The sequence below is a fragment of the Rhea pennata genome, chromosome 4 (genome assembly GCF_028389875.1).
Source record: "Rhea pennata isolate bPtePen1 chromosome 4, bPtePen1.pri, whole genome shotgun sequence".
Taxonomy (NCBI): domain Eukaryota; kingdom Metazoa; phylum Chordata; class Aves; order Rheiformes; family Rheidae; genus Rhea; species Rhea pennata.
Window position 1 is genome coordinate 47,619,314 of NC_084666.1, and position 27,811 is coordinate 47,647,124.

The 27,811-nt window shown below is 39.8% G+C and overlaps 1 protein-coding gene across 1 annotated transcript in view; it reads left to right on the plus strand.

Annotated features, from left to right (window-relative positions):
- Positions 1-19,674: 19,674 nt before the first annotated feature.
- Positions 19,675-27,811, plus strand: part of SH3D19 (SH3 domain containing 19) — a 94,159-nt gene continuing 86,022 nt past the window's right edge. The window contains exons 1-2 of the mRNA XM_062573867.1: positions 19,675-19,812; positions 27,058-27,153. The gene's annotated coding sequence lies outside the window, so the exon portion shown is untranslated. The remainder of the gene's footprint in view (positions 19,813-27,057; positions 27,154-27,811) is intronic.

A 27,811-nucleotide genomic window follows, 5' to 3' on the forward strand; every position in this document is an offset into this window, starting at 1 on the left:
ATGGCTACAAGGAGGAATGAAAACAGTGCTGTACGGATGAATAATGCAACTATGAACTCTTGTGCAGCATCAGTTTCACACTGTTCAACAGAAAATATCCAGGTAGAGAGGATACAGGCGCATCCAAAGTCTTTATCACCTCAACCAGAGGATATGGTGATTTGTTAAAATAACACATTTCTCTGGGGGCATTTATGTTTTTCTAATCAACAATTGAGCTGTATCAATGCAAACTTTGAAACCAACCACACAGAGGGGGTGGTGGTAGAAAAGAAATCAGAACGAAATCTCTAAACGCTACCAAACGTGCCTTGGCCTTTCTAACTTGCAGAAACCGCGTGTCCCAAACAGCAGCAGGTTAGCCCTTTGCACAACGTCCTCCGAGGTGACGTGCCTCTGCACCTACAGCTCTGTCCACGCAGGAGCAACTCGAAGTCGCACCTAGGCGGCACGGATAACCTGAGATGACAGAAGACGCTTACGCAAGGGAGCGCGGCACCGCCGGCACGTCCTCGCCGCCTCCACGAGGGGAGCAGCGCGGAGGTCAGCTCGGCAGGGCGGCCCGCTCCGCTGCTTACCTGGGCGCCCCGAGCTGCCTCGGCCTCACGCCGCCATCCCGGGGCGGCGCAAGCGCGAGAACCCGCTTCGGAGCGCCGGGAAGCGATGTCGCAAATTTTCTTGAGAGAAAAGAAAGGGAGGGGGAAAAAAAAAAAAGTTAGTATGTCAGTGTTAGCAGGCTGTTAAAACAGAAGCTGGAGCTCAGCCGCGATGCCACCCAGCTGACAGAGAGGAGGAGAAACACCCCGGTGCCGGCGTCGGGCGAGGCGCCGCTCCCGGGCCCGCTCGGCCGCCAGCCCGCCCCCCGCACGCCCGCCGGCGGCCGGCCGGGCCCCGCCGCCCCTCCCGCCCCGCAGGCCGGCGGCGAGCGAGGCCGCCCCCCTCCCGCCTCCCTCCGAAAACACCGAGCGAGGGGATTACGAGGGAATTATTTCCCCTGACCTATATCCTCCCCTCGGCCCGTCGCCGCCATTACCAGGCGGCAGCCACCCAGCGCCGGGGCTCGGCGGCCCCCCGCGGCGGAGCCGCCGCCCCCCTCAAACGGCCGCGGGGTCCCGGCTCCCCTCCCCCAGCCGCCTACCTGGGCCACACGCCCGCGGCGGCGGCGAGCTTCCCCCGGCAGGGGCGAGCCGGGCCCCGCTCCGCTCCGCTCCGCTCCGCTCCGGCGGCAGGGAGGGAGGGAGGGAGGGAGGGAGGCGGCCGCCCAGGTGAGCCCGGGCCGGCGCTAATCCCGCAGGCGGCGGGCAGTGCTGCCCGGGGCTCCCTCCCCTCGGGGACAGCGGCGACGCGGGAGGGGGGTGAGGGGGAACCGGCCGCAACTTGGCGGCGACGGCCAAGTTCGTGTGAAGCGGGGCGGGGCGGGGGGGGGAGGCGGTCCGGGCCGCTGACTCAGAGCCGCGGCCGCGGGGCGGAGCCGCGACCTGCCGAGGTGAGACCCGCCCGCCCCTGCCCGCCACCGCCGCGCCCCCTGCCGGCCGCCCCCGCCGGCCCCATCCCGCCGGCCCCATCCCGCCGGCCGCCCCCCGCCGCGCCCCCTGCCGGCCGCCCCCGACCGCCCCGCTCAGGGAGAGCAGGGGGAGACCTCGGCGATCGGACCGCCGCCCCCCGCCGGCGTTCGTGCTCCGGGAGCGGGCGTCGGGCCGGGCCGTGGCGGCTGTGTCGGGCCGTGGCGGCTCCACCGCGGAGCGCCCCGGTTCCTGGGGCTGTTTCCCCACCGCCGCCTGAGGCGCGGGCCGGGAGCGGGGGTAGTTCCCGAAGGACAGAAGCCCCACGGTCCTCGTCTTTGCAGGCCTTACCGCCTAACAGGAGTGGGCTGCTCCGGTGAGTGGTTGAGCGTGACCTGCTGCCATATTGTGTCTTCCTGGTATTTTTTAAACAGCTTCAGGTAAATTAATTAGGCTGTCAGGGTGCTGATTGCAGTTCTGCTAATGACTCAAAACGGAAAGGGAAGCTAGTCTATTAGAGCAACAGCTCATTTAAATAGAAATATAATTCACCAAACCTAATGTGTTCACTGTGAGCTAAGGACGTGTTCTCTCCAAGTGCTCTGCGTAATTAAGGAGTGATTTACTAAGATTACTAACTTATTAGATCCTCACAGACTGATTCCCAGCTAGGTACACCAGCATTAAGATTTCTCAACCCAGGACAAAACCATCAGCCAAAAACTCAGCCAGCGTTATCAGAAGTAAGAGGACTGATGTCTGGGAATCGGGTTCCTCCGCTTGGAAGGGCTGGAAGAGCCACTGGTTCTCGCAGGGTGCCTCGACACAGCCTGGATCCAAATCTGACCTTGAGGAGGGAAGGAAAAAAAGAGAGAAGCCATTTCCAGCCACTGTAATTCCTGCCTCTTCTGCTATTTTTCAGTTTGTTTTCAGAGCGGCAAGATGGGATGTTAGCCCAGCGTCGTCATTGCGATGCAAATACTGTGCTGGAGGTGCTCGGTAGGGCTCCTAACGTGCCGTCCCCCTCAGTCTGAATCACAAGCAAATGTTGCCAGGCCTCTGGGCATTTCTGCTTAGGATCCCATATTTCTTACCATTCCTTCAGACAGCAATTTCACTGTACTGCCATAGAGCGTGGGTATATAGGTGACACTCGGCGTCTGCCAAAGCTGCCCGAATGGAAGCCGATGTGGGGCACCTAACTTGCTGGACCTCAGTAAATTTAGCACGGGAGTTTAAGGACTTTAAGTTTTATTTAAGGACTTCAGCAGAAATTAAGAGGATAGTCTCAGCCTCAGAAACAGAGGAATTGTCAGCCAGCGCGCAGATAAAAGACGCCCTCTGTGTGAAACATCCCGTCATAAGCAGATCATTAAGTGTGAGCTTCTGAAGCAGCGTCTGTTATGGATGCTGATACCATCTTTCCTTTCTGTGTCTGCTCTAAGCATTTTAAAAACATTCCATAGTTATTTTTCCTGTGATAATTAGTTTGAATCCAAGATAGCTGTCCCTTTACATACCTGTTTCTTAATCATTAGATAAGCTATTCTATCACACAGATTTAGAAGAGATGGCTTATCACAAGCTCCCACTAATCCTCCTAGTGGCCTTCTTTGTTTTGAAGATGTTCTTAACTACTAAGAAATGCTTCTGCAAGACATAACAGTAAGAGGCATAGTGTTTGAACACAAGCACAATTGACTGACAGAATAGTTGCAAGTAAAAAAAGGTTAACATGAGTTTTCAGCAACCAGCATTTGCCAGTCTTGAATGTTGTTTCCTCAGTACAAACGTGCAGTGTCTTAACTGAAGTTTATGCAACAATTACGAACAATTTTGTATTTATGGCAATTAGAGAATGTAACAATATATGTGCTCTGGTTTTGGTCACCAGTTTTACTCCATGGAATGGTGAGGCTTATTGAAGAAATTCCTGGCAGTTCCTGCTTTCTGTGACCCAAGGGCATGCCTGCAGCATCAAAAAAGGTTATACTCTTGCACATAAAAATGGTCAAGTGTGTTTACATTTACATATGTAACACAGAAAGCTTTTACAAGAGCTCTTTTCCAGTAAGTTTCTGTAGCATTTTTTTCATGCTGTGTATTTTTAACATGTATAAGGATTTCTTGATTTGGTCATCAAGAAGTGTGTTTTGTGCAAAATATTTAACTACACTCTCTAACTACAAGTTGCAAGTGTACTACCAGTAGATAGAAATAATTTAATTTAAAAAACAAGTCACCATCAACAAGCCAGAACGCTTACTGTAAGTGAAGTGCCCTTACCCATCTAAGACAGCTTTTTTTCTTAGATAAGATCTAAATTATGTTCTAGATATGATCTCAGTAAAACAAACCTATAATTCATTTTCTTCTTAGTAAGAGATGTGTCTTCCAGAGAAGGAGGTAGAGAATAAAGATGTTTAGGAACAAAGAGGATGCAGGAATGTGTTACTAGAGTCATAATATATGTCTTTTAGCAGGCTTTCTTCTACATCTTACGCAAGCAAAAAACAAAAAAAAAAAAAAAAAAACAAACAAAAAAACAGCTTTAAATCTTCAGAAAGGAGCTTAAGGAATTTCCTCCATACATACTCTAAACTCTTCATGCTTAGAAAGAAAAACACTGTGTTTTAGATACTTATGAGGAACATTTTTACTTATATCTAAGTCATATTTCCTCTGAATGGTATAAACCATGTTTATCCCTTAATGCTCAAAGATGTCCCCAAGATCTTTTGTGATACAGTTTTGCAGATATTTTGCTTCAATGCACAATTTACAATGTAATGCCATTCTGAAGTCATTACTATGTGAAAGAGAAACATTTTACTTGCATGGATAGAATGCAGACACTTTGCTGAACTGCTTACTAATAAAAATATTCATTCTAATTGGGAACTAAGGTGTTAGCTTTCAGTGCTTAAGTAATATGTTTGTGACTTGGATGAATTCAGGAAACCTAAAGATTGCTAAGAAAAAGAGATAATGCATTTTCTGAAATGTCTGTCCTTTGATGAATGGAAACAGTTCAAAAGATTTCATAACCTAACTTAGTTGATATTTGCTGATTTACCTGTTTCAAAACAACTCTTATAATCAAAGAATTGTTTTAAAAAAGTCACATAAGAGAGTTTAGCAAAAAAAACTCAGCTTTGACCATTTAAAATTAGTAATTTCAGAGTCAAAACAAAATAGGTTCACTGCTCCTTTAACAAAATTATTTTTCCTCCTTAAAACCAGATTCAGTTATCTATGATCCATTTTAAGGGCCTGACACTGATTTTGGGAATAAGTTAATTCAGTCTGCTTCAAAAATCAGTCCACTTATAGTCTGTAGTTTCTCACGTGCAGTAAGATGGCACAGGTCAGCACTTCTTTCAGAAGAAGCAATTTGCCTTCTTTCACCCACTCTGTCCCTCCCTACACTTCCTTCCCAGGTGCAGTCAAAGAAAATTTATTCACCTTTTTAATAAACCAGATCAGTTCCCTGATCCACATTAAAACTAACCCCCCCTTTTATGGTAATCTTTAATATGGATCAGTTCTCTGATCCAGTTCACCTGCAACCACATAAATCCCTCCCCTGGCATAATAGAGGGAGTATCATGAGGGCAGGAATGAGCTGGGACTAAATTGTCTTGATGTATATGTGAAACTCAAGGTATGATTCCAAAGATTAATCTCTTTTAACAGATATGTGTCTAGAAACAATTGTACTCTATCCCATTGTTTGTGTTTTTTTTCTTTGACAGTCTAAGTAATTACAGTTACTATTTATTATATTTATTATTTATTTACTATTTATTATAATTCTTCTGCCTGGTATTGATTGTGATATCCCCTAAGACTTAGCAAAGAATCTTGTGGCATAACTGCCCAGCTTTTTGGTTATTATTGGCTGAGTTCCAACTCTGAGTGCCAAAGTTGCACATCTGGGTGATGGGCAGCTGAAATAAATTTAGAGCAACCCACAGAGTGCTTTGTTCACATCAGAAATATTCCAAGTTGTACTTAGATTTCACGGCACTGTATTGGTGGCATACTCCCACTGTGCCATTTCTAGCTGTACACAGTGTTGCAGCATTGCCTTTTCTCCCAGCGCGCACGGTTTTAAGTATCCTCTAACTTCACAACTTAATGCCTAGATTACATTGCATAAGACAATTGGATTTAGATTTATTAGAGAAGAGCAGAGAGAAAGTCATCATAATAAGAGGTAAATGGAATCAGAATTTGCTAGATTTAGTTTTGGTGGGTAGCCATTAGTTCTGTAGATTTTCTCAATTCCAGTAGGTTTTGTATTCTTAAAGAAAGTTCTCAGACAAATAAATCACTTGTAAGTATTTCTCTGTTATTAACTCTGCTTTCCCACTTCACTGTGAGTGACTCAGTGACAGCTTTTTCACATTATTAGCTTGAATTCTTCTCACCACTTAGCCTAGGAAGTGATGTACTTGCACTGCTGTATTACAGCCATGCCACAATCAGCAAGGCTAAATCTGAGGAAAGCTTTCTTAGCTTTGTTTTGCGCTTTGCACTAAGCTAAGTATTCTTTCAAATTAAAAACAAACAAATAAACAAGCAGAAAGGTTAGAGAGGCTGCGAATCTAGAAGAGAACTAGAGCACATGACTTAGGCAGATCAAAAGCTACAGGTGACTGGGGAGGTTAGAAGTGCAGGAAGAACACAAAATTACATCCGTGCACAAAATAAATTGTGTTTTCTGAAAGAGAAGATAATTCCAAGAAAAGACAGTGTTCCAGGGGGGTTCCTGTGTTGATACAGTACATAACTATCAGCTTTAGAGTATTATTTTTCTAACATCCGTACAGAACACTGAAGCTTTTAAGGTATCTGTGCATGGGTGGCACATACAATAAAATTGCAACTGGTTTAGCTTAAGACAAATGATTAAGACATATCTTGCCAGAGATAAACTAGGTATTCAAGGTTAACTCAATAGTTAAATCAGATGTATACAGTCAAGCGTATATCTTCTCTATTAAATCTAATTTTTATGAAGATCATCTTCCCTACAATTTAAATTCTTTTGAAGATAGCAGAGCTATGAAGGAGAAGTATTATTCCCTGTTTTCTGTGATTTAGGCAATCTTCATTCACCAATTGCAGCTTTCTTATAGTTACTATTGTCACTGAGAAAGCCTCCAATTTCTTACAGACCTTCTGATACCCCATGGTACTTTGCAGCTTTTTAAAGGTTGAGAATATCAGATCTACACATCTAAATGTTATTAAAGTTGATCTGTAGAGTTAAGACCACTTAAGAGACAGTAATACTATTTTCAATATTGAAATAAATGCATGACTTCACTAGATAGAAGCCACATTCCTTCAATGTGCTATGGTTATGTTAACTTAGGATTTGTAAGCCAAACTAATTAAAAATACAAGCCAAAACTGATTAGAAAAAACTTACAATTCCCAAATACCCTGTCCATTTTGCATCAAGCTCTGTGCACACGTTGTCCAGCGAGAAACTCAAGCAAATTTGTCTCATTCTGGCCTAGTAAGGGAGTAGCTGAATGTCAGTAGTTCGAGATCTCTTACAAAATAAAAGCTTGATTACAGAACAGAACTTTACCTTTTCTTCTTTATTACCCTGGAGAGCTCCTGTTATAGCTATTCTCAACACCCTCTGGATTTGTAAAATAAGCTGTTTTGGTGGGTTTTCACCTGATGTCAAATTGGCATGTGTCTAAAGCACATGCTATAATAACCTTTGCACTATTTGAGAACTTGCCTTTGTCCTCTTCAGGATACTCTCTTTTTCTCTTTATGCTTTGAAAACACAGAACTGAGCCCTGGATTTGTACTGTAAGTCCTTCAAGCTGTGTACTTGGGTAGGTAGGAGGACAAATGATTTCTTTTTTCTTTCTTTTTTTTTAATGCTTCTCTTCTCTCTCAAACAGGACAGAACCTCCTTTCTCTGTGGGCGGTTACTGTTGCAGGGTAGTTGCAGGGTAGGAAACCCTGTCTCTCACAGATTTCTTGTGGGTTTATTAAACCATCCGTGCCAGCAAAGATTTATGTCTGACTCCAAGCAAATTGCTTACTTTGTGAAGAGAGCTGAAGATATTTAACCAAAACGTATCCTTAGAGGAAGAGTACTAGCAGACACTCTTTACAGTCCCAGTCCTCCTTTTCCTATAACAAATTACTCTGAGGTCCAGTGGGAGCGTTGTCCAAGGACTACATAATATGTTTCTTAAAGAAAATTAGGTCATCAGTGTTATTCTGCTTTTCTGGTTGTACAGACTGTGATGATGACTAATATGGTATTTAAACAAACAGAATCAAAGTTATTCTTCTATGATATATAGCCTTCACTTATGTCACCTCGTAGTGAGAGCTGTGTAAACTCCTTAGAGACAGACTTGCTCATTAATGCCTACCCAGAATTCTCCCTGTTTTGATAACATCCCTCTACTTTTTACTAGTATTTTTTCCCTTCCAAAATCGCATTTCTGTCTGCTTTCATAAAACCTTCCACATTATTCTCCTGATAGACCATCTTCTGGGATGACTGTCTAATCACCAAAGTACTGACAATGTGAAGTAGGTTACTTGTCCTATGGGAAAATCCTACAGTCTGCATTGCAATAACCTCCTCCAAGACATGAAATCAGATATTCTGATCTTTTTCCTTGGACTAAAATGACTTTGCACCTATGAGAAATTGTTGGAGAGGGAGGAAAATGTCATACTGTAGGAGCCTACAGTACTGCTGCCCAGTTGCCTGCCTGAGAAAGGGGAGATTCAATCAAAAGATTGATTGAAAAGGTGATCATAGTCTGCATTGTCTCCCTTCCATACTTAAAACACAATGAAATATTATTAAGTATCATTTTTATGTGAGTATATGAATACTGATTTCCTGTATCAATGGACCAATACTAGAGGGAAGATGAACCATTCAACTTCCAGGCGAATGATCTATAGGGAATCAGAGTGTAATTATTGGTAGTGTTTTGTTCCTTTGCATGTTCTTTTTGTCCCTTGCTTAGGTCTGAAATAAAGTGATTCTTTACCATTGTCAGACACTTTGTGAAGTCAGTAGCTGTTACTTCCTATGGAGAAAATAAGAGAGAGAAAAACCTGATTTGCAAAGGAAGAAAGCTTTGCTTTGCATTTCTTGCACATAGTGTACAAAGAAGTAAGTTTTTTTTTTTTTCCTGGAAACACAATTGTTTTTAATGGTTTATGATTTATATTACAGATTAAATTATCTTTTGTAATTACAGCTAATTGTTAAGCATCTGAACTCAGAGAGTCATAGGTGTAAAACAGTTAACTGAGAAAAGGTTTTACTTAATCTTTTAAAAATATTTTTCATTTTTGCCAATAACAATTTTGTTCATGCCAAATAGATGCTCAGAGAAAAGTTGGAGACCTAATTTTGTACAAGATTAGCTACTTCAAACTCCCAGTAAGGGACTAAGAATGTGCAAAACAAAAGCTCCAGTATGATTTCCAGCAAAATTACTTAATTTCAGATTTGATATTTCAGATATTTTTAAGGTAAACAAATACACTGGCAACCTCAGTCTCCGTTTTTCTGTAACGAAAAATGACATAAAGTTCCCTCTCTTTAAGGTCCCTCCCTGTTCTGCAAGATGTTCCGTATAAAGTTTTATGACAATCTACAGCAATTTGCTGAATCAGAAGACAATGCACTTTTGGAGACCTGCAGTCAAATATCAACACTAGCAGGTGCCTACGTGCTTTTAATTAAATCCTGTTGATTTTTTTTCCAAAAACATCTGGGAGGTGAGAACTGCTCATAATTCTTTGCTCCTAACTCTCTGCTAGCTTGGACAGTCGTACTCCTCTTGCTTGCTCTTCCAGCCTTGTGCTTTTGCAGCATAGTACCCCGGGTTCAATAGACTCACTGGTATCCCACTTTCTGAAAACTCATGGGTAAGAAATGGTGATGCAAGGTAGGAAACATGAGCTTGGATTTCCTCAGCTGAGGAAAAAATTAAACCCTGATCTTTTCTTTTGTAGGCAAATGATCTATTAGGATACTCTTTCAAAGGCTAGCAGCAGCAGCTTGTCAGCAGATGTGTTTGGAAGAGTGCTCTCTTCAGTTCTTTCTAAGAGCTGTCTCTGGACTGTGGATGCTAACTGAACGAAGACCTTCATTTGTAGCCCCAGTTCACACACTGCCTCTCCAGAGAGGACAGCATTCCCGTTACACTCGCTTGGATTGCATTACCCTTGAGCCAGCTCTAAGCAGCTCCCTGCTCAGTAGCAGCTTTTTGGATAGTCTTTATATGGGGCATATTTCTCCCTATGCACGCTATAAAAAACCAAGGACTTTATAATCTAGCTTTGAATTTCATTCTAGCATCTGAAAGTTAGGCAATGCCACCACTGTTGGAAATATAAACATTACTGTGTTGCTGAAGGCAAAATAGAAAAGGAGGAACAGTCAGAATTATAATTCAGGGGAATTTGCCCTTCAGATGATTTTTTAGGTATTTCTGTTGAGTTATTGTGCTTTTCCTCTTTTTCCTTAAGTCTCTCTCCCCAAAATGCAGTTCTGTAGTATTTTATTTGAATTAAGGGAAACTTGCATATGGCTTCCGTCTGCCCATACTGAGCAAAAGAAAACAATGCATAATTAGTGCCCAAAATAGTTTGGATTATATAATGAAAAGTTATTAATTTTGAACTTAGCTTGTTACTAATCAAGAAATACGGCCTAACTGCACAGCATGAGTTGTACAATTTAAATTTTTCTTTAATTAGATACAGTTTGCACACCGAAAATTACAGAACATAAGGTGTCAAATACTGTTATCTTGAGATTCTTTCCCATTAGCAACTATTTGTTCAAGTTTAAACTTTACAGCTTTATTTAAAAAAATAGTAATTTTTAGGAACCCTGTCCTTTAACATGTAGTCACAGCAAATTGCAATCCTGATGGAATTCAGTGTTTTTCATTTGTTGGCCCTTGCAGCTGTGCATTAGTAAAATAAATAAATTAAATAAACAATAACATCTGTTCCAGTCGCTAGAGGCTTATTGCTGGAGTTATCTGCATGTGCTGGGAGGAGAAGTTCTAGTAGAAGAGCTCCGCTTTCCGCAGAAGAAATTAGTGGAATCACCAGGAATAAATGCATAGACTTGAATGACCTGTGGGAAATATCTCACCTGCCAAATGATGACGTTAACTAGTATTAAAATCCGAGGTTCTTTAGCATCTGTTCTGCATTATTCATAAGAGGAAGAATCCCATCATATTTAAAGCACTAACATGGTATCAGTCTGTATCTTACTAAAAAGAACATCTGTGATGTAGCTGAGAACCTAAGCTTGTAGGTTTCTCCTTTTATTTAGTTATTCCTGGGTCCAGTGTACCTTACTCTATCCATAGATACATGAATAGTATAGATGGGAGTATATACACATATGAAAGTACACACACATATCTATCTATGTGTGTGTGTGAGTGGGATTGGATAGTATACATACGACTTTAATGTTGTAGTGAAGGTAGAAGGCATCTCCCTGTCTTGTTTTTGATAAACCTACCAATAAGCATTTCTGATACCTGTGATGAGCATGAAATAAGAGTAGGTGATCCAATAATCCCTCTGGATTTAAACTCTATGAATCTCTCCATTAACAAACCTGAGAGAGCAGTCACAAACTAAGTATTCCTATTTTGGCAAAATTCCTGTTCAAGTTAATGAAGTTAATTCTGTTACATTTTTTTTTAAATGCAAAATAAATTCTTAGTCGGACAAACTTCATATGTAACTTGCCAGTACATTTCCATGAAAATCAGTTGGGGATGTAGTAGAAGACTGTGGGGCAAAAATGGCATCATGAAGCAGAAAGTTTTGGTTCCTTTATTGGAATCCAGATACTCAAAGGGAAGTTGCTTATCAGGGTTGCAGCCACAGGCAGAAATACATGCTAATAAAGAAGTATTAAAATTGGAAGTGACAAGAATTTTATAGACTACTTCTGAAGATAATTGTCCTGATAAAATGCTATAGCATGGTTGTTTTAATTGTTAAAATCAAAATTTTGTAGAACTATTTCTGTACTGAGAAGAGTCCTATGCATTTAAGAAATGAACTTTATGGTAGTTTTTTTGTTCGTAGATGGAACCTGAAATTTCAAAGGGGGCTCTCTGTGACAGAAACCAATTACTTTTGGGAAGGTAACTAGTTCCCCACTTTCTTACAGTTCTCGTGCACACACACCTTTGTGTCTAACCTTACCAAGGGGAGACTCATAGAAACATAGACTCATTTGGGTTGGAAGGGGTCTCTGGAGGTCACTTAGGCCAACCCCCTGCTGTGAGCAGGACAAAACAAATCAGGTTGCTTAGGGCTTTGTCTAGACAAGCTTCAGGTATCTCCAAGGATGGAGATTCTACAGTCCCCCTGCCCTCACAGTTACAAAGTTTTTCCTGGTATCTAGTGTAATTTTCCAGTGTTGTAACTTGTATCTGTTGCCTCTTGTCCTACCTATCACTATGCACCTTCAAGAAGAGATGAGGGCACAGTGCTGGCTCATGTTCGACCTATTGTCCAGCAGGACCTTGAGGACCTTTTCCACAGAGCAGCTTTCTATGCAGTTGGCTTCCAGCCCTCATGGTTACAGGGCATTATTCTATCCCAGATGCAGGACTTCACATTTGCCCTTGTTAAACTTCAGGAGGTTTCTGTCAACCCAGTTCTCCAGGATGTTGAGGTCCCTCTGAACAGCAGTTGTGCCCTTCAGCATATTGGCCATGCCCCCAAATTTGGTATTGCCCACAAACTTGCTGCGTGTGCACTCAGTTCCATCATCCAGGCCTTTATTAAAGATGCAAACAATATTGGCCCTAGTATCAATCAGTGAAAGAGTTGCTAATAATTGGTAGCTAGCTAGATTTTTACACTCATCTCAACTTGCTGGGCCCAACAGTTCGGGCAATTGCAATGCAGCTGTCAGGGAACATGATGCCCATTTCCTTATTTGCAGTCAGTAGAGTCTGTGGCATCGTTATTATTCTAATGACAAAAGCACTAGAGGGCAGTTAATGAAGTGATCTGATTGCGAGTTTAAAGCAAAGAGCAAGAAAAAGGTAGTGGTGATGTGACGGACAGTTGGAGGTTCCCACTTTCTTATTCTTTGGAAACATTAGTTTGCTGTAAGCAGCAGGTACGGAAGAGAAAGGAGCAGAATATGGACTACCAAGAGCAATTGTTGCAGCTCTGGGAAGAATTATATTTACCAGCTCTCTACTAAGTATTGATGGTCAGCCAAGTAAGTCAGATGGATATGTGGGGAGCAAAGGGATGTTTGGTAATTGGAAGGAACACCAGGGTGTGAGCAAAGGGTGATTTTTCTATTTTCAAACTATATCTTAGTCTGATATGTAATTTAACCATCAGAATTTTCAGGCTTGTGAAGCGAAAGTTATTCACATGAAAGGGTAGTGCAGCCTATATTTGATTACTAGTTGGTTGGCATTTACTTCTCCACTTTTTTGTGCACAATTTTGTCTTACACATAGAACATCAGTAATATGTGGACATCATAGGTGCAGTAGTCAGGAATTGGAAAATGAAGGTATTTATAATAACTAAATTTGGTAATTGCAGCTCTTTGAAGTAAAACTGTACATGGTTCATATCAAATAATTATGCTTTTAAGCCCAATGAGGTGTATAATTTAGAAGTAAGGGAACTAGCTTCTTAAAAAGTTGCACTGCCTAATACCTCTTTCATATTGATTTTATGCTAGTAAAACTCTACCACCTTTAATGGATTAACTCTGATTTTCATGTACATAAATGCAAAGAAAGTTCAGCCTCAGTGAGATTTTACCTACTGTTTCCAGTGTGCTTGAATCTGCTAAACTGAATTAATTCCACATTAAAAAAGAGTTTAACATAGAGCAATCTAATTGTTCTTATTTCATACACAAATCTCTAAGGCCAACACAATAGAACAGACAATTATATACTGTTGTCTAGATTTGCAAAGAAACATTCAGAGGCCATTAGAGCTGTATTTTTATCAATGAAAAATCTGTGAAACCACTTAACTAAAAATTGGCTTGTATTAATGTAATCCTGTGCACTGTATTCCACAGATGATGGAAGTATTAACTGCCTGTATCAAAGGAAAGAAAAAGTGTTTGATTTTTAAGACGTAAATCAAGTCCTTCGTTTCTTACTCTTTGATCAGTTTTGCTTACACTGGCACATAATCTTGACCCTCTTTGCTGTCTAATACTCATTAATTTTCAAACATTAAATTCTTTCTTCTCCCTTGGCTCCCTATTTAGCTTTCATCAAGAACAGAGTGTTTGGTTTTTCTTTTTTTTCCCGAGGGAATAGTCATGCCTCATTCATTTTTCTCTCTGGTGTTTAGAAACTCCATTGCAATGTTAAACCATTAGAAAACACCCATATCTTGGAACATCAAGTCCATCTGTTTTTGTTACTATGCTGCCGCTCTATGGCCATATGCATAAACTACAGTTTTAGTTCCACTAAAATAAACTATATTGAAGGAGTTACTGTGAATGTGTGGTAGAACATCTAGGAAAAGGCTTCTTATCTTGATGTTGCAAGACTATTATTAAATTAGAGATTTAAAAGTAAAATATTACCATTCTACCTGTGGGCACTTATCAGCCTGATATCTTTACCTTGCAGGCTATCTTTTTGATCATTAATACCATATGTACTGTAGTACCCTGAAGTGTAATCTAATACTGTGATTTTTGCCTTGGATGTCGAGAGTGTCTTCAGATAATGCTGCAAAAGAATGATTGCAATATACCCAATCTAGGAAATACAGTAGATACTTAGACTGACACATGCCTAGTGTTCTTCATATGTATGAAGTTTGGGTGGTTTTACATCTGTGCAGTAACTAGGTCCATGTAAGTGAATCAAGTGTGTATTAAATGCGTATATGTACCATACTCAATGGTTTGAAAAGGGGCAAAAAGATTCCATCTGATTTTTTATTAAGAAGTTTTTCACTTACCCAAGGTTAAAATACTGTGATTTCAAGCATCAGAAGGAACGTAAGCTTTAATTGCTAATCCTGTATTCCACTCCTTTGGTTAGTTTGATTACACATCGTATTATACTGAGACTTGAGTGGGCATTCTGTCTTACCAAGATCTAGAAAGAATGGGCACTTACCTGGTGCACAACAATAGCATTTGAAAGCAACCTGAAATACTGATGTCCAAAGCAAAGGAACTTCATTCAGATAAAAAAAAAAAAAAAAAGGTCTTATTGACCACAACTGCCCAAAATTCATTCTCTTCAGGTCTCTGTGGGAAACAATTAAATAGCATAAAATCAAATTTTATTGTCATTGTGTTCTTGAAAACAAGTTCAAACATTTTATATTAACATTATGACAAGGAACAGAACTTCTCAGAATAATACTTGGATGTTCAGCAGTAAGGCATCTTCTAAATAGAGCCTGCCATTAAAAGAGTTAATTAATTCTGCCAATCAGCCAACAGTGCTTATGCCCTAATAAACCAAACTGTGATGTATATTAGGAGGCTCTGAGTACCCCGGTGATATCTCCACATTTAGGAACATTAGTAGTAAAATTTACTGTGAACAGGAGGCTGGGGGAAAAAAAGGAATTAATTTAGTAATATAATGCAAGAGCTCAGAAAGAAATTAGACAGAAAAGAGCTAGGGTATGGGAACTAAACCAGTGTAAAAGGAGATCAAAAATGACATCATTTTCCGAAGTATTTCTACAGCAATCAGTGGAAATGAGCAACCTAAGAGGTGTGGCTTATAACCAACCATACGCTGTGGTTGAAAGTGATAAAATTGAAATACAATAAAAGCATTTTTAAAGAACAAGGATGCTGACCAAATAGCTAGAGACTGGAATGCAAGAGGGAGCGAGGCTGCCTGAAGCATGATGCAGGCAGCACAGGATCCTCCTCTGTAGTTCATGTTACAGCAGAAGCACCAAGGTCCCTGGAGCACCAGTCAGCGCTTCGTACAAACCTAGCGAGTGCTGCAGTGCCGCAGTATTTGACACTTAACACAGGCACGTGAAACGCTCGGTCTACCAGCAAGGTTAAAGGGGGAGAGTTAAAGCAATAGTCAGTGACAAAAATATCACCAGATTTTTCTGTTTGAGGGCACCATGTCGGGTACATACACGAGAAAGCTATGTATGCAGAGAGAGCAAATGTCTAGGTGAGCTGCAGTTCGCAAGAATTAGTTCAGTTGTTGATTGATTTAAGATGGCATACTGAACTCCAAACCAAGTAAGTTCTTATAACAGGCCAATGCACAGTTTTTGAGCTGGTATAATAAACTGAGTAATTTCCTTAATACGGAGATATTAAAAATGTCCTCCTTGTACTCCATGTGTTATATTTTCATTTCCTGATTTTTTTGTATAACTTTGTCAGCATTCACTGTCATTTTTCTCTATTTTCTTCTACATTCTTCTTAAAGGGTTAGAAATCTTAGTGCACTGTGTTTCAGATATGGCTGCAGCAGGACTGTATAGAGTATAATTTATGCTGCTGAATTCCAGGTATGATCCATGGCCATTCCAAAGTGGCACACCGTTTCTTTGTTTTTGCAATAGCATCATACTGTGGGCCTGAATTCAGTTACATGATTTCCACCTGTAGGTCTAGCTCTGCTTCTGAGACAGTAGCTCTCCAAAACTGATGTGTTTGATTAAAACACAGTAACGTGCCCTCAAGGTATCACTTCAGGAATCTAAAAATGTGTCTCAATACTATTGGGTGATGCTAATTCTGAGAAAGGGACCTTTTCTTCCTTGTGAGTCTAAGTTGTTTACAAGAGGGAAAAGGCTCACAAAAGCAATTCAATCTCAGTGTCAAGACATGGTTATATATATACACATATATATTTATATATATATATACACATATATATTTATTTATTTATATATGTATATATATATGACTACTTTTAGCTTTCCTGTTCTGTTTACTAGAAATTAGTCATGCAAAGAGATTCTGAATTTTATTGTAGAGCCCAGGTAATCTAAAAATAACCAGAATCCTGCTGTGCCAAAATAGGAAGTGCATAGAGGATCCAAATACAATTTTGCTGCTTTTTTGTCCTTTGCCACTGAAGACATTGGACAGAGTAAACCTACAACGTTAGAGCTCCAGGGATGTATTGTTAATTACCTGGTTCTGCAGTTTCTTTATTTCTGTATTTCAGTGCCCATATGTCATGTATTTCTTTTCTCTTGTCTTCTGTTTTTGTGTTGTCCTGTGTTGTTCCTTTGTTTTGTATTGTTTTTTCATCATGGTAGGAACAGTGCCCAACACAAAAGAGCCCAGTGTGAGCTGGAGGCTCTTTGTGCCAGTATAATCACACTGATAAATTATTTAGCCCATATACTCTACTCCACCTTTATGAGCCTTCATTAGATGTAGCTACTCACAGCTCTTCCTCCTCAGTAATATCCAAGTTTAGTAGGGAGAAGAAGATTAGAAGGAGCAAGGCTCCCATTACCACCCTTGCAAGGCTATGCAGGTTACGGTCAGATCCAATTCAGAACAAGAAATCATGAGATAAAGTAGTTAATATTCCCTTCAACTATCCTGTGCTCTACGCTCTCTCACCCCAGATAGAGTTTTGCGATGAAATAGTCTCCTGTCTTGATTTTCCGGCTTTGTTTAATTAGCTGTACTGTTTGTTCTATTTCTTTTTTATGTTATGCCTATTAAGCTACCATTTCATTTCCTTGACTGCAAAAGGCTTGACTGCAAAAGACTTATGCCTGAATATTCATGGAATCTAGTAGAGCCTTCAGGCAGCCATGAATCTATAATATAACAGTATTTATAATACTTATTAATAATAGACTTTTTGTGGACACTATACACACACAGTAGTAGTAAATTTATTGAAATGTAAAAAGAAAAAAATGTTCGATACAATGCAACACTCCAGGAACACGCTTTGGTATAGCTCTCAATTGCACACAAACATAGAGTTATACTGCCTGTCATAAAAAGAACTGAATGTGATAAATTCCATGAGCAGTATATTAAATCTAAGGCTCGAAAAGCTGGCCACTTTCACAGTACTAGCTCCAGGAAGCTGGCTTGATTTCCCTTTGGTCTTATATTTAATGAAGTGCCATAAAATTATGTGGGTGTTCTTTTCTTTCACTTTGAAACACTGATTTTGGAAACTTCACTCTAGAACGTGGTTAATGCTGTTCACCTCCTAACGGATAAATATTCAGATCTCAGAGTTTCCCACAGTTGGCAGTTATGTGCAGCATTGTCATTTGTTAGAAGAGAGGCCAAGGACTGAAATGGAATGGCATTATTGTTCCATAAATACAATTTCATCAAGTCAGTCTACAAGGTCTGGAAAATTCATGGCTCTTCCAATAGATTGCTTCAACTAGATATGTTTTCTGCATAATGTGAGGACTCACATGCCTGATCCAAAACCAGCTGAAGTTGGCAGAAAGTCTCCACTGTTTTGATTGTAATTCTTTGGAATATGTGTCCTTGTCTACTGATATGGATTAAAATAGGTATAATACCTCTGCCAAACTCCTATTGCATCCTGACTGCCAAATTAAAACACAGGGAAAGTGTTCATGTTTTTGCTGTTTTTTAAATTGGGGAAACCCAATCTTGATGTAGAAAGGAGCCTGCCAAATTAAGTGAAGAATGCAGCAGCCAAATGACTACAAGAGAATTCTTATATTGCGCTTTTAGAAGCAGGAGGACTGATTTCACAGCCCTAGGGGAGGATAGGCAAGACTAGCTTTAAACCATCTTTGTAGACTTCTGATTCTGGGCTGCTCTGATGTCTGAACTGGCCCCCATCGTAACAACAGTCTCTGCCAGATTGGGCGCTGAAGTTCTGGCTCTGACAGCTTCCATCTGCCCTGTTTTGCGAGAGGCCCTTGAAGAAACAGCTTTTATACTGTCTTTACACAGCCTCCGGCAAGGACTCCACCAGTTGCAGAACGCTCCAACTGTTTTAACTGGCATAAAGTGGCTAGAGCACATGTGATGATATTTGTTGTGCACAAGAATTACTTCACGTTTGTTGAGATGTCTTCAGTATTTTTATGAGATCTGCTTACCAGGAAGCAGTGTGCTGGTCCAGCTCTATCATCACGTTCCAGTTCATCAGTGAATTTGCACCAGGAGAAACCAGGAGAAAGCAGAAGACGGGACATCTGAGACCTGGTGAGACCTAAGCAAAACTTGCTCGTGATCAGAGCCTGGATCAGAGTGGACCATATGAGATCATCATAAATGCACAATAATATCTATTATACAAAGAATAAATACATAAGCATAAATTTTTAAGAGAAGAGAGGAAAATGAAGAATTCATCAAATATATAGTTGGAATACGTTGCAAAAAAACTAATTACATGAAAAATGACAGCATGAATTAAGAACTTTGTTATCAGCTGTAAGGCCAGAATTTCTTTGAAATAAACAATAACAAAAATCTATTATTTTTATTCCCTGGGTTAAGGTGTTAATGATGTAGGATTGTTTGGGGCCTTTCAGACCATAAAGGAGCTAAAAAGAAAAAAAAAATGATACCTCTGGTAGTCTAAGAATCTCCTGCATGAAATATGGTTTCAAGTAGCATGTATATATTAGCCAGGCTGACTGAAGACAGAGGTACTATGAGAACTGAATGGCCTTTTAGCAAATATTTTCAGTACAAAAAAAACCCTGAGAGACAGACTCTGGAAACAAAACATTGGACAAATCAGAGATTAAACCCAATGGACAGAGTTTGTAAAAAAAATTTACTTAGTAGAATCTGTTCACTTCTCTTATTCAAGAACACCATGAACTTCTGGCTCTCCAATTTCTTCTTGAGTTGCTGTTTGTATTCTGGTAACACTTCTCACAGAAAAAGATTACTTCTTGGAAGGTTCAGCTACGCGTGTTGTTAAAAGTGATCCTGACAAGGATGAATGGTAATAAAATTGCCCATCCTGTGAACATGATTCAGATCATACTGCACAAATTATATTTCAATATTGGATAACTGGATGGGGGATAAACACAAGAAGTACAGGGTTAAACATGCACATGATTTGTCATTCCTCTCGTGACACTACTCACTCCACATGTCTGTTCTTTATTTATAGGCAAGCAGCATGCTGTCATTTCAATATTCCATCAGCTCAACAGTTCAGAGTAGAGTCACAGCAAGAAAAGCAACATGTGTAACCATGCATAACCTGAGAATTGTTTCACTGGATTTCCCAGGATTTTAATTTTAAATTGGAAGGTAAGCCATAGGGTTAATTTTACAGGAGTTTTGCAAAAGGGAGGTCAAATTTTACAAAAAAAAAAAAAAAAAAAAAAAAAAAAGATGTGTAATGAATAGATTGGAAAATGATATATTAAATCTCTCTTTACATTTTGGTAGGAGACAATGGATACTCTTCTGTCATGCAACAGTATGTTTTACTTCGTCTAGTTCTGGACTTCCCTTATACTAGAGTCAGAAATCAATCTTAGCATATTCCTATAGGAAATAGGAATGATCATGCATGTATAAACACACTTGTGTTATACACAAGTTATAATTAGAAGGAAGAAAAAAGTGTGTAAGTTGAATTCATGCTTCAGTTAACTTCAGTAACGTGCCAGGGTATTATGGTCTTGGACACATTAGAAATATCTTAACAGTGATGACTTTCCATTGCTCATGCTTCCTATTAATCTAATTTTCATCAAACATGAATGAATTGTGAATGTTTATAATTGTCCCCTGAAAGTTTTGCACTAGTAACTATACAGAATGAAGAGGCAACTTATGCCAGGAGAAGACTAAAACTGTTGAACTATTTAGGAGTAAGTAAGATAGAGATTAAATCTTGCTAATACAAGATATGTTATTTTAAGTTACCAAGGACCATTGCACCGAGGCAAAAATTCATGTCCTGGGGAGAAAAAGAAGTATTTTTCAAGTTTTGCCTCACTATATTAATTTTTAAGTTCTCTAGGGAAAAATCAGGTCTGTAAAATTTCAAAAGTTTTGAACCATTACCAAAAAATAATCAAAATAGAAACATTCAAGCAATGTCATTTTTGTCAATTGTTAACACACCAGGTGTGATGCCAGTCCAGGTGTAATGACTGTCTAGTTCTAAACAGTTACGTTTTTATTCAACAGCATATTCTTCATCAAGAAATGAAAATAAAAGTCCTAGTAGACTCAGAAATCTCTGGTTCAGCCAGCATTATGTCAATATTAGTGGGCTTTAGTTGCTAACAGTTTGCAAGCTGGAGAATTAATAACTAGACTTAAGTTGCCACCATTCACTAATGAGGCAGGAACGTGACCTGCACACCTAACCAGCCATAAATAAAAAAGAAAAAGCTGAAGGCTCATTTACCGCAACTGTCAAACTAATGCATTTTCTTTAGTGCTAATCCAGAGAACGATGAGCTCTTGTGATGCAGCAGTTATCAACATTCAGCCAGTGTAAGCATCGGAGTAAAATGAGAGACAATTTATTCCAGAACATCTCCTCAGTATTTGTTTTCCTTTCTCTATAAACTTTTCTAATGTCTTGCCCTGGGACTGGTTGATAAACCCGTATTAATCCCCTCGGAAAGTTATAGCTGTCATAATTGTGTGAGGGGGAACCAAGGTTTTATCTGCATATTTTACATTCTCCTCTCGCAAATTTTTGCATTCTTTTCTCACTCTTAAATCATTGTTTTGCCAGTAATAATTGTGTGTGCCACAGCTGTCAACAGCAGGAAGTCCCATATGTTGTGGCACAGATGAAACAGCAGACAAAAGAATGACTCGAACTCACCTCCTGTATATGCACAACTCCAGTCTGAGCAAAAGGAGGTTTACTGTAGATTTCACAGTGAATTCTAGATCAAACATTGTCTTTTAATTATGTCTTCAATTAAATCAGAACATCTGACTCCCTTTCCTCAACTGCAAAGAAGTCTGAAATTGTAATCCAGCTACGAATTTGGGGCATGAGCATATCTTCAGATTTGTAAATGCTGCTGTGTTGCAGCTGTGCAATCTGCTCATCCACAGATGAAAATCTCTTGAGTTTCACAGAGTATATAACCCAGACTATTTGGCTTGGACACAAAGGCTATAAGCAAAGGCCTAGGTGAGGCTTTTAGTGTGAATATAACTGCTTATCTTGCAGTTAGGATATAAGCTAAGGTATTAAACACTAAATGGTTTCTTCCAGTGCCTTTCCTCCATTCCTCTCATAGGCAGATGTTTTTTTCTAATATTCCTTGATGAAGAACCATACAATGGTTCACCTCACTATAGGACATGCTACCTGAAGTTGTAGTAACATATCCTGGTGAAGATGCAGTCATTCATGAATCACAGCTGAGCTAGACTGGTCTGGAGTCTCAGGCTTGTTGCTGATCACCCAATTGACTCTAGGAGATGCAACACAGAACTCACACCCTGGAGGAAGAAGATACTATATATGAAGCCACTTGCATACTCCAGGTTCTGGGCTATTTTGTGGAATAAAGTTGTCACTGAGAGAGCTGCTTCAGGACTGAGAGGTTGTTCCAGGCTCTAACACAGCTTTGAACGCACAGGCTTTGTGAAGGCATCCCAAGAACTGATGCTGACACTCTCTTCCTTATTTTCCAGACAATTGAGCTCTTATTGGTCTGGAATTGAATGCTGTAGAGCTCCTTTAAACTGCTTCTGCTTTTTAGACAGTACTGGGAGAAGGGGAGTTCACATTACATGTAAATGATATATTTTCTGTGAAACAGACCCTGATCTGGTGAAGTTAATTTGTGATGAACAGTTAGGAGATTTTGCTCATTAAGACAATTTAATTAGCCAATGAGAACATCAAGAAAGAGCACAGACAGCACAGCTAAATGTGTCTAGAATCACTTTTGCTGTGCCAGTTCCTGGATGCCCCTTCATTTTCTTGGAGCTACAAGAAACTCATGTAAACTAGAGCAAGGCCCTTCATCTGAGGAGAGGAGGAGTATCCTGTATCTCCTACCAAGGTGTAAAAACTAGACTAGACCCAGGTTTATCTCTGCCCTTCATGCTTTCCACAATCCAAAAGCTTTCTGTTTTGCAGCCCCTTAAGGAGTATGGCATTTCCTTTGAGCTAATGAAGATGAAAAAAGTAGGCCAAAAGCTGTCATGTGAACATGCCCTGAGAGCTGGCTGGTTGGGCAGAAGCTTGTCTTCTGCTCTGTCCTATCCATTCTCCTTGCCCTTTTTTTGGGGGGGTGGGGGGGTGCTGGGGACAGCAAGAGAGAAAGAGCAAAAGATACTTACGTTGAAAATCCTCAGAGCTGGACACACAAGGACTGATGGAAAGGCTGTAGTGGCAACTGAAGTGCCACTAGACATGTTAGTTAGAAAGACAAAAACTGAAGGGTGTAAGGAGCCTTTGCCAGAATCTAGGCTATAAAATTTGGGCTGAATGAACCATTTCTCTTGGAGGAAGGAGGTTTTTTTTTTTGTTTTTTTGTTTTTTTTTTTTTTTTCCTGGGGAAAAGAGTAAACAGTATGAGTACCTGCAGTCCAAGAAAGGCAGAGGTTTGGGGCAGGCTAGAAGAGTTATGATATGTATATATTGCAGAAGAGTAGGAGAGACTGTGGTGTCATGCAGTGTGACAGAAAAGAAGATGGAAGTCTTAAAAGGTTGAAAACCATCCTTAGGTAAAATATGAGTTGCTTCAGTTTTCATCTATCTGTTGTGCACAGCTCTGGCTCAACAACTGCTTAGAGCAGAGCTTTCCTGCAAGATATGATTTTTTTTGCAAGAAGCTGCCCATGGAACACGGGATTTTACCAATAGTATCTTGTAAAAATCCTGCTGACCTTCCTCAGTCCAGACCTCCTTGGCAGCTCCAGACATTTTGGCAGACATTTGGCTTCCACTTATGTAGCTAAAAAAAGGAAATTCGGTTACTGTTGTGCCATCGTACTATAAAGTTTAACTTTGTAATATTTTAATCTCATCATTTTTTTTTCTTTGGAATTAAACAGTCCTGCAATTATACTTGGTGAGTATGGAAAAGAATTCTGAATTCAGTGAATGTCAGTATGTGTGTACAAAGTAATAAGGATGCAAAAAAATCAGAGAGGGTCTCCATTGTTGGGCTATATTGCTAATAAAACTCAACATCAAAGGCTTTAGCAAGAGGTCTGTCATTGACGACAAAAGTACCAGGTTACCTAATTGTAGCAACATATGAATAACATAAAATTATTTCAGATAGTTGTATAAAAAAAAAAAGTTATATGCAACACTATTTTTCATCTCTCTAAATATAGATATTACCTTGATTATTCCAGAGCTGTCAACTTAGAAACTACACTGATCTAAATATATTTAACTGCAGTGCAGAACTCCTAAAGCCTAAAAAAATACTGTTTTGCAGCAAGAGTGAGAAATGCTTAAAACTCGTAGTTGATGGAAGCCTTTTTAAAGTCAATGTGAAGGCTCTGATGATGACGTTTGCCACCATCTATTCTTCTGCTGACATTTGGTGATTAGATTAAAGGAGGTGGTATAAAACTGAAAAAGACAGGACTGATACTATCATCTAGGATTTTTTTCCTTCTTAATTGTTACTGGTCTATGCAAGTCCTTTGGTCTTGTCAGATTAATTGAAAAATAAGTGACTGAGAAACATCTTGCATGTTTGCCTGGCTGGCTTAAAGTGAGTGGGTGTCATCGAATATTTTGTCAAGGGTCCTAGCCAAGTACTCAATCAAAGCTATCAAACTGTTTCACTACTTATCAACTTTTATTAAAAACAAATTAAGAAGCTGAATGATGCTGAATGTATGACAGAAAGATCTTGTCTGTAACAGATCAAAATAATCTTTTTAGAAGCTGGAAACCTGTAACACTCTATTTGTTATGGTCTGCTTTGAATTTCTGAAAAACTTTCACACTAGAAATTTTTTTTTCCATGAGCATATGCACATCAATATAACTACATTATTACAAGTTCATTAATATTAAACTGCTCAGCACTAAACTCACAAATAAGTAATTATCATACAATTATTTAATTGTAGAATTCTCCTGTTGCTGGATTTTAACATTCCCCTGTGAATGGTAAGTGTGAACTATGGCAGTGTTCAGCACAAGAAAAATACAACAGAGTACCTGACTGCTCACGAGTGGTACAGTGGAACAAAAAAAGGAGATTGCAAATTTTAAATTAAACTGTGAAGATTACCCACATGCATGTTATACAGGTATCCAGTGAAAGCACTTCGCCTGCATTGCATGCAGAAGAAAACCAACAAACAAAGCAAATCAAATATAAGCAATTTAAGAACTGTGGGAAGTGTACAAGCTTACTGCAAGAGACAAATTTATAATTGCCTGTTTCACTTTTTGAGAATTCTTTTGGACTCTGTTTGCTATCTTTTATAAGTTTTTCCTTGTCAGCTTTTCAATGAAGCGCAGACTGCAGCAGAAAAGCTGGACTCATCCTGGGGCTAGCATTGTCTCTTCCTAGGTATTGCACTCACATGTGTCCACTGCGATAACACTTACTCCATTGTAGTATTTCCAGCCCACTTTGCACAATATCAACTCTGTCCACTGATAACTTGGTGCTTATACAGTAAATATTAACACTTCGGGGCTCGCACAACCTATCAAGAACTTGGCCTTGACAGCTTCTCTTTCTAACCTCTGAACCAGCTCTTTTCCCTTCTGTATTTCCTCAGATATTTTTTCAACCTGTCTTCCTTTAATCGTGAAGGCAGTAGAAGCAGATATATTTATTGACCAGTGAGTGATAATTAATAACAGAGAAAAATAATATTAAGAGATCTTCATTATATAGCAGGACAGGACAGGAAAGGGCCCCTTTGTCCACCAAAGTCAGAAAGCAAGAAAAATAACCAAAATTATTAGACAAACTAATCTAAAAGCTGACAAATACAAAAGTCCTTCTCTGAAAAGGTTTTCATGGCAGCATTTTTTTTTTTTTTGCGAATTGCACTATACTGTTTGATCTTTTGAAATTACTGGATTTGTTCCTTAGATGCAGAAATCCTCCTTTTTTGAGTACAGTTTCAAAATGCCTAAGTTTTGACTAAAGATAATTTCCCGCTCTTTCAAGAGGAAAGGTCCTTATTCAAGGAGATCAATAACCTTCTAACTTAATCATCTTCATTTATCACAAAACCATCTACTTTTAGACTCTCATCATGCAGGTGTGATGAGAGCCACAAGCCATTACAACAGTGCCAGGGAAGCCACATTTAGCTGGAGACATTTCAAGAAGCCTGCAGGTTTGTGATATGTCATTTCCCAGCCACACTAAAGTCCACTGGACCTGAAGACAAATGGAGATCACATTGTCAGATCTTGGCCCTCTGCAATGTCAGTTTGCTATACTGGCCACACTTGCTACGTCAGTCAATCTATTGAACAAGATCCTTGTTATTTTTACTCGGAATAAAAATAATGTTGTTGTGTCCAAAGGCTCCCTTTTCCCTTTTGAAAGCACTCTTTTTCATCCCTCACATTTTTAAAAAATCCTTTGCATTCTTTTGTGGTCAGGGAGTCCTGTATCCTGGCCAAGCACTGCTGCATTCATTCCAGGCTTCAGCTGCTTTGCAGAACCTGAATAGACATTGAGGTTACATGGGTGACTTTAATTAAGCAGTTCTTGAGAGCTGATATTTTTGTTTCCTTCTCCTTCTCTTATTATTTTCATTCCTTTTTGATAATTTCTCTGTGTTTTATTTGTTGAAATTGAAAGAGGAGTTTTGTTTCTTGACTTCCTAGAGAGAATTTCCTGCATGGCTTTAATTTCTGCTTCATTTATAAACTTGAGTCCATTCCCTTCCTTGCTTTTGTTTCCTTCCTCCACAGGATACCACAATGCAGATGAACCTTTTTTGGTCTGATCAGAGCCAAATTATTACAAATTACTTTGTCTGGCCTAGGCTATTATTAAACCAGCCAGCAGTGGTGGCTGTTTCGATTATTTCAACAGCTGGTTTTGTTACTTGTCCAAAGACCCGAAAGCAGAGCACTCTCCCCCTAGAAACTGCCTACCCTTTTGATATGTGTCAGAGTATATTCTGAGGCTACTATGGTGGATCTGCCATTGCTGCTCAGGAGCACTCCTTCAGAGAATGATTTGTCTCCTGCAGACTTGTTAACGCATACCTTCCACCTAGACACCTCCATTATTTATGCACCTACGTCAAGTATCACTCCGGCGTTGCAATCCTCGAGTTGTTGATCACCTTAAAATACCAACATAAATGAAAAGTGAGGCATGGCGCATAGTCACAGCATGGATGGATGCATCTGGACAAGCACTCACTAGAAAAAAAGTTACTTCTCAGAAATGGAGTTCTAGGTGTCCCCCCTCCATCCCTGCTCCCAGGAGTCTTTGCATGTCAGTATGATCCTGCAGCTAAGAGAAGTGAAGAGTACGTGAATATATATACTATCCTGTACATTCCTTTACATTATCCTCCTTATGCTTGTTCTGTGTTCTTTTAAAGCCAAAAAAGGTCTCTAAGCTTGAATGCTGGTGGACATGTACACAGGCAGCATGGACATACATCTGGACAGTGTATCCTGAAGAACTCTAGCTGCTGGTGAGCAGCCTCCTTTAGGAGGCAATATGCATTACTGCATGTTTTTTGTAATAAATGTAAGGGCAAAGTAGTTTTTTATCTCATCTTTCAGAAATACAATTCAGATATATCATGTGCTGCTGTCTTCCCTTTAAATTTTGCTTAATACTGGGGATTTTTACTTGTTCTTAGTAGTACTCATTTACAGTACATTGTTTTTGCCAACCAAATTTCATGTCCATGTAGAAATGGTATCATAGTTGATCTCTTCCTTCCTAGTCAAATCTGTCCTCTGTCAATTCCAGGCATCTCTGGAGAGGTGCCTCTAGTCCTAAATCTCAGTTCCTGTCCTGACAGCATTTTCCTGCTGCCTGACCTTGGTAAACTGCCAAGCTCTTGGCTCAGATTCATCACATTATATAATTTAGGTATTGTGCTTTCATTTTTTAAGCAGGACTTTCCCCAGGTCTTTTTAATTGTGCTTCGGCCATATTAAAAATATGGAAGATTATTTTTAACATATTTGTTATCCATTTTCCCACACCGTCCATATTTATCACACGTAATTTCAGGCCCCCACCTGTTGCCATGCTTTGTCCGGAGCTTTGGTTTCAGAACCCCTACTCTGACACTGTTGCACAGCTTGCAAAACAGAGTTTTGATGAAGTCTTAGTGAATT